The 8,121-nt window shown below is 34.0% G+C and overlaps 1 pseudogene; it reads right to left on the bottom strand.

Annotated features, from left to right (window-relative positions):
- Window positions 1-447: 447 nt before the first annotated feature.
- Window positions 448-2,977, bottom strand: LOC139193685 (disease resistance protein RUN1-like; annotated as a pseudogene).
- Between the last annotated feature and the right edge of the window lie 5,144 nt (window positions 2,978-8,121).

Here is an 8,121-nt window from a genome sequence, read left to right on the forward strand (position 1 = left end):
ATCAAGCAGGCTTCCACAATCTACAAGAATCAATTCCTCTAGATTGGGGCAGTATGAGAAGTCCATGGTTTGACTAAGGCCATGAGAATGGCTCACATCATGGCTCACATCAAGGATCTTCAATGATGGAAGAAACAGCAAGAAAAAAAAAATTAAAATAAAGAAAAAAGAGAAATAAAATTTGTGGGAGTTAATTCTAACATATGCAATTAGTCAACGAATCAAAACTTTAAAATGAAAAAGAAGGAAAAGGAATTGAGATGCACAGAGTAACATACTTTTGTTCCTTTGTAGACTTCTCTCAAGCTACTATATTGCATTTCAAGAACAATTAGACACTCCAAAGGAAAATCAATGGGTATAGAATCCAAAGGAAATTCAAGCCTTCACAACCATCTTAATCCTGTAGAGAAATCTGCATAATATCCCTCCAGCTGTACACGTCTAAGATGAGTAGTTGTAATTTGTGTATCCTTTCAAATGCATTGGTTTCAAAGATTGTCTCATTTGTGTGTATTGGACTGTTTGCAGGATGCCCATGCATGTCCAGAACAAGACCTTGGATTGTTTGTGTACCCTAAGGACAAAAAAGTGGAACAACATTAGTATGGATATTTTTCACAAGAAGAGAAAAACATATAAAGACATGAAAGATATGTTTCTTACATTCTTCTCTCAGTACTTCAAAAGAATCCTTACGGCACCATAATCTACTACGTTTCCCAGGCTCTTCTAATTCTAGGCGAACTGTATCTCTTCCCATGTCACGAATCAGGTCATGCACGTTCACCTTGTTATCATTATCAATTTTCACCAAGCATCTATCAATGAGATTTCGAATGCCAACAGTTGTATAGAAATCACATCAATCCATTATTCTAACAATGTAGTTTTTGTCCCTTCTTATTAAGAAACAAGCAATGTGGAGGAATAATTTCCGATCATAGTCATCTTGTAAACTGTCATAGCTTATTCTTAGTTTCTTCATGATTTCGTCATTAGGAATGACTTTTAGCTTCTCCAATGCACTTTTCCACACATCCATACTCTCACCTAACAAAGAAGAACCCAAAACTTGAAGAGCTAATGGAAGTCCTCCACTATGTTGCACTAGCTCTTTTGAATATTCCATGTAACCTTCACGGGGATGGTCCTGGCCAAATGCATGCTAGCTTAAGAGCTCCAATGGTTCATCGTAATCCAAAGTTTCAACCTTGTGGACCTCAGTAACTTGATGTGCCTTTAACAACCTTTCACACCTTGTTATGATTATTTTGCTTCCGGGATAAAACTGATCTTTCATCCGTAGTACTGCATCTAATTGGTCCATATGGTCTACATCATCAAGAACAAGAAGAACTCTTCTAGAGCTTATGGCTCTTTCAATCTTACTTATTCCTTCACTAACGTTGTGTACTTTCTCCTTTTCCCCTTCAAAATATCATAAAGAAGTTGCATTTGTATTTGAACTAACCTATTCGGTTGATTTTCCGTTTCTTTGATATTTTCAACAAAGCTGCTTCCTTCAAAACTTGTGAAATTTGAATTGTAAAGATATTTAGCAATGGTTGTCTTCCCTATTCCAGACATCCTACACACAGTAACTATACCAACATCAGTTGATCCATCTTGTAACCATAAATTGATGTGTTTGACTAGAGATTGGATTCCAATCAAGTTGGATTGAACACTCAAGGGTGTGCGAATTAGCTTGTCACCTATCACCTTAACAATTTGTGTGATAAACTTTGACTCGTGCCTAAGAATTTGCAAACAAAATAAAATATAAATCAAACATGCTGTGTACCTAAGAAAGTTATATAGGTACGAACAACTGGAGGGAAGCTAAACTTATACATTATTTTGATAGCATGCTTAGGTTAGGTTAAAAATTAAAATGAAACTTTGGTGACAACATAAAACAAGGGAAGCTAAACGTTGGTGCCAACATAAAACAAGGGAAACGAAATTATGAAAGTAATTATTTGCATTTTTTGTAAAAGAAGTATAGTATGCACGTATGTCAAGTCTAGATAGGTCGTAGGTCGTACCCAGTGCACAAGGCTCCCGCTTTACGCAGGGTCTGGGAGAGGTGAATGTCGGCTAGCTTTACCCCCATTTATGGAGAGGCTGCTCCCAAATGTCAAGTCTAGATAACCAAACAAATTTAAGCTGAGATGTCAAGTCTAGATAACCAAATTAATTTAAGCTGAGAGGAGGAAATTCGAACTCGACAACTTCAGGACACATGGGGTTTAGAGATGAGAACAAATTGTTCATGTGAAAAATGAAGGCAAAACAAATTGTTGGTTAAAAAAACAAATTACCCTTCCAATATTGACACTATAAAGATAAAAGAGAGAAAATGAAAGTTACCCATCAGCTTCATTTGGTAAGACCATCCCTGCTAGATCAGCAACCTCAACAAGAGCCTTCCTCCATCGCCTCACCGTATTCGGCAACTGAGTTTTCTCGTGTCTAGCAAATGCTTTTCCAATGCTTCCCGTCTGCTTCCTCATATGGGATGGATCGACATCGTAGAAGATTGGTAATACTAAATGGTCCGAGGTAGTCCTCTTGTGTTCAAGGATCATGACAAGCCCATCAAGGCACCATTTGGATGACGCGTAATATTTGGAAAACACGACAACAGATGTTCGTGACAGCCGGATTGCTTTCTGTAGTCCTGGCTTGATATCTTCTCCTCTGTCAAGTTCGTTGTCATCTCGGAACGTTAGAAATCCTGCGTTGTTCAAGGCCGTGTAGAGGTGGTCGGTAAAAGTCCTGCGAGTGTCTTCGCCTCTGAATCTCAAGAAAACATCGTAACGGTAACCCCGACAAGTGTTGGAATCAGAGGATGTTCCTTGAGCAGCTCTCACAAGAGCCATGGTTTACGATCGATGAACAAACAAGGGGATTGCTCGTTGTCCTTGCAGGGGAAATATTTAATGCTTTAATTAATTGGGTCATTCCAATCTTTTTTATTCAAACGAGGGGTCATTCTTATTATCTACTTCCTGGAAAATCTACAACCAAATCTAATTAGTCGTTTTAGTCAAGCACATGAAAACGCGTCTTGTTTTTTATATAATTGAAGCCAGACACAATATACAAGTTAATTATTTGTGTTGTCTTTTATCTACTGCTTACCAAAAAGAAAAGAGAATATTAGAACCGATGTGTATGTGTTTACATTAAAAAAAAAAAAATCAAACAATGTTATAAATAGGTAAAAGTGAGAAAAAGATAACCTTTGTTAGAGATAAAAATGGAATAGATGTAATATATCACACAAATAATGCAGGTAAAGAGAAGAGAGAGATATTGGTATTATTTCTTTCACAAATAATGCAAGTTGAAAACCCTGTTATCCAATAATAACAAAAAAAAAACTATGACAATACCACAATTTTTAGTCCTTATTTTTTCACTTTTGACTAAGCCATATGGCATTCATTCACATAACTTTTACAACACTACCTCTTGAATGCCCATACATCACCATTAGTTGTCTCGTTAAACCTTGCTATGCAAAATGTAGTGAGAAATAACCGTAGCGAAGGAAAGAGAGTGCATCTTTTCTTGAATTATTGATATAGCGTTAAGTAAGTTAATGTTGCCTCGTTAAAACCTTGATAGGAAAAATTCAATGAAAAAAATCCTAGTCGAAGGAAAAAGAATACAACATGCATGTCTTGAATACTATCCTTGATGTGTATCTCTTCCTAATTCCACATTCTTCAATTTGATTGATTGATAAGCCGACGTAATCTGATAGCATGGTTTACGATCACTGAGCAAACAAAAGGATTGTTGTCTTTGCAGGGGAAATATTCAGGGTTTAATTAAGAAAGTTTTAACGAAAAGCCCGCGGTACTGTTCACTTTAACGAAAAACCATATTTTTACACTAAAAAGTCAATCATGGTACTATTCACTTTACCCTTTTTTTTGTCCTTATCGTTAAAACTCAAAGTTTTTTAGCCTTTTTCATTAGTTTTCCTTTTAATAATTGGTTCATTCCTATCTACTTACTGGAAAAATTACAAACAAATATAATTGGTCGTTTTAGTCAAGCAAATGAAAACGCCTTGTCTTTTTATATAATTGATAGGAGCATATTTATGCGACTTAGTTAGCTTGTTTTCTTGCATTTTCGTAGTTAGTTTATGTTTATTAGAGTGTTTTAAGCTATTTTCGTGTGTTTGTAGGTCCAAATGACAAAGTTGACAAAAAAGTGCATTTTGGAGCATTGTAGAGCAGTTTTGGGCCAAGAATGAATAGCACATGCATGGAGCAAGGTGGATGGACGTTTTTGAAATTCAAAGAGACTAGGAATGTGCTACAAATCTGGAGAAATAAAGTCAAGACAAAGAAGATAAGGAATCAGCTAAAAGGAAGGAACATTATCCAAAACATTATCGAACCTTATCTTATTTTATCATATCTCAATCTTATCCTACCTTAATTCCAGCTGTAAGGGGGACTCCTTATCACATTAGAATACCTAATATCTAATTCTAGAAGCCCTGGAATAATGCAAATAACCTGATCCTTTTCCCCCTAGAAATCTAACGAATTTCCTACTCCCTTTCATCCTAGGATTGTGTAATCCTTTTTCCTTTAGAAATTGTGAAAACCCTAGCCTATAAATACATATTTTATACCACAATTTCGAACCACCACCCCCCATATATTCGTACAAACAACCATTCACCACAATTCAGACCATCTTCCATCACAATTTCGTGCCGTACATCTCTTTAGTGCCGCAGCTTTGCAAGGAGACAGGAGAGGAGCCCCTAGAGCCGTGCTTGCCATTCAAGACGTTGGATTGTTGGAACGTTTCTAGGCGTATTCTATCTTTGTTTTCAATGTTTAAATGTAATTGTCTTTGTTTAATTGCGAACATGAGGAACTAATTTCTTTATAGTTGAAGGTGAATTCGAAGCCATGATTATATGTTTTATATGAATTGATTACATTCAGTTATTGTTTCTTGAGTCTTGAATGTGAATTGCTTATCTAAGTTATCAAAACTTGTTTATGTATGTTGATTAAGGGTCGACACTTAATTTGCATGCATGAATTTGATGCTAGAGTGTAAAGGAGTTTCACCTAATCGTTATGAACTTATATTCACAAGTAGTGGAAGTCACTAGTCATGATTGTGTTAAGTAAATCCTAGACAGGAGTATCATGCTTTTCATAGTTACGAATGTCTTGTCAATACTTATGGTTTTCAAAGAACTTAATGACCTTTGATATGTCTCTCTATCATGCTTTTCATAGTTAGGGAACTTGATAAGGATAATTTGGTTGTGATGTGTATCCCGTCCAATTCAATGAATTAAGGAAAATCTGATGGTTAATTTATGCTATCACGGTTAACTTGGGGTGTTGTCATTCATAGATAAAAGGAATAATAACTGGAAATTGGTTTGTATATGCATATGTCATGGGTACTCTGGCTAAGTTTTCATCATTTAATTCACCTAATTTGCTTTGTTTTGCAATCTGTTTAGTTTAGTTAAATTTCGTCCAAATCAATCCCTCTTTTAATTAAGTGTCTTAGTTTAGTTAATTTCGATCAAATTTGTCCGCATTTAGTATTTTGAATCAAGTTAGTTTAGAATTCGTCCAAATCACTCTTTAGTATTTGTTTTGAATCTTTTTAACTTAGTTTTGTTGTTTTCAGTCAATTTGGTCAGTTTTGAGTCATAAGAGTCTAGTTTAGTGTTTTAAAGTTTAAATTAAGTAGATTAGCATCCATTCTAATCTCCGCCCTAAAACGATCCCTACTTTCATATACTACAATTATAGGGTTTTAATTTGAGTGTTAGAATATTTCACATCAATAATTGAAAACAGAGACGCTATACAAGTTAATTATTTGTGTTCTTTTATTAACTGCTTACCAAAAAAAAAAAAAAATTGGAAATTTGAACCGACTAGAAAGTTTTGCCCATGCGTTGTTGCGGTGCATTGCTGCCAGAGTAGAAATTGTGCGAAAAATTATGTTTCAAAGGTATAAACACATCAACTTATCACATCTAATTAAATTCCTGTGACAACATATTGACACACTTAATATGAAAATTCATAAACTATTTCACAATATGAAATCAAGCAATCTCTAAAGGTGAGAAATGGAGCTTAGAATATAGAAATCCTACCTCATATATTAAAGCAATTAACAAATTCTCAGTGAATGATAACAAAAAAGGTATAGATAAGTAATTCAATTTCTTAATTTCAAAAACGGAAAAGATTAAAAAAAAAAGGTTCAAAGTTCTCAGATCTCACCATAATGAAAATTACGATATCGTTTTCACATGAACTTGGGTTGATCTCGGTCACCAGCATTAATAAACCAGTTACTTCAACCTGTGCAAGCAGGTGACTGAATTAGACGCAAGCCAACCAACTTCCATTTTAACCAAATCAAAAAAGTAATCACAACCAAATGAACCTCTTCTTTCCATACGAAGTAGATGATGTCCCTTGTTTGCCTTTGTGAATAGTGCACTCTTGACTCTCAACACACAAAAAGAACACACTCAAAATGCTCAGCAACATACACAATACTGTGTATGTATTTCAACTTAAAGTGTTAAAGATTTACCAACATAATCAAGGTTAAATTTAACAAAAGAAGTAACTAGGAATTGAAATCAAACAATATAATAGTAGTTAAAAAGAATTATGACTAAATTTTACAAACAGCATCATAAATTGTTAAAAAAAAATAACACCATTGAAAAAACACACTACTCAAATCTGTAAAATACAAAACATGACTAAACTCCGAAATTCCCAACGCATACATCAATTTAAAAGCCTACAAATCATAAGAAAAACAAATGTTGAGTTGGCAGTAACCTTGCAATGTCCAAAAACAATTTGACCATAAAAATGTAAACCCATCTCAATCAGTGTCAATCGAAACACTTTATTGGTCTTATTTAGACCATTGTAAAATCTTTTTTGATGCTTAGACAGTGAATTTTTGGTTTTTGCTTGGGGTCGTTTAATATTTAGTAGATGATGTTAAATATTTTGTAGATGTAAATACTGAAATTTTATGTTATTATTGAACAAACAATCTAAAAACCAAATTAATGCATGTAGGCTTATCCCCTGTATTCTTAAGAGGACCTCATTCACTTCTTAATTCTACTTTACATGTCTAACACTCTACACTTCATCTGTAGCCTAAAACAATAGAACAATATAGTAAATGGTAGAAATAAAAAATTAATTTTGAAAGCTTCCTAATACAAATTACAAACACATCAATTCATAATATGATAAAGATTACCCACCCAATATACTATAGTTTTTAATATTTCATACACTCATGGATTAGATAAAAGAAAGGATATCTATGTCAGATTAATGAAACCATCAATCATTAACTACATTATTAAAACTCATGGAAAACAATAAAGTAGACTATTCATAGTAATAAAAGATGGAATTAAACTGCAAATGTGTTAATTATTACCATGGAGTCAGAATCTGGTTTGGGTGTTTTTGACAAATTAGTTGGCAAGTTATTGGGTCTTTATGTATTTATTTAACACAATTTGGCAAGTGTTGTACCACTTTCCATATCGTGTATCAAAGCGCTTTACATATACACGTTTCGTTTTGCAAAATATTTTAACAAAGATTGATATAAGAGCAGTAATCATCAGATACATGGCTTTTACTGAAGATGTAAAAATGCAATTACAGGATTTTAATCATATATAAAAAGATGTAATTAGCAATTCTACCTTGTGATAGGAGCATTTTTATGCGATTAATTGGCTTGTTCTCATGCATTTATGTTGTTTTTCCTTAGTTAGTTTAGTGTTTAAAGTCATTTTCGTGCAATTTCAGGTTTTATTGTCAAAGTATGCAAAAAGGAGCATTTTGGAGCTTTTAGGAGCAAAATTGGGCTTGGAATGAAGTGCATATGCATGGAGCAAGGAGTTTGGATGAATTTGAAGTGAAAACATCAAATGAACATGCTAAAAATCTGGTGAAACAAATACAAAGTGCAAGAAGGGATAATTTCTAAAAGGATTGGCCAAAACTTCACTCAAAACACATCAATGCCGTGACTTTTACTTCC

Source organism: Malus domestica, chromosome 02 (genome assembly GCF_042453785.1).
Source record: "Malus domestica chromosome 02, GDT2T_hap1".
Classification (NCBI taxonomy): domain Eukaryota; kingdom Viridiplantae; phylum Streptophyta; class Magnoliopsida; order Rosales; family Rosaceae; genus Malus; species Malus domestica.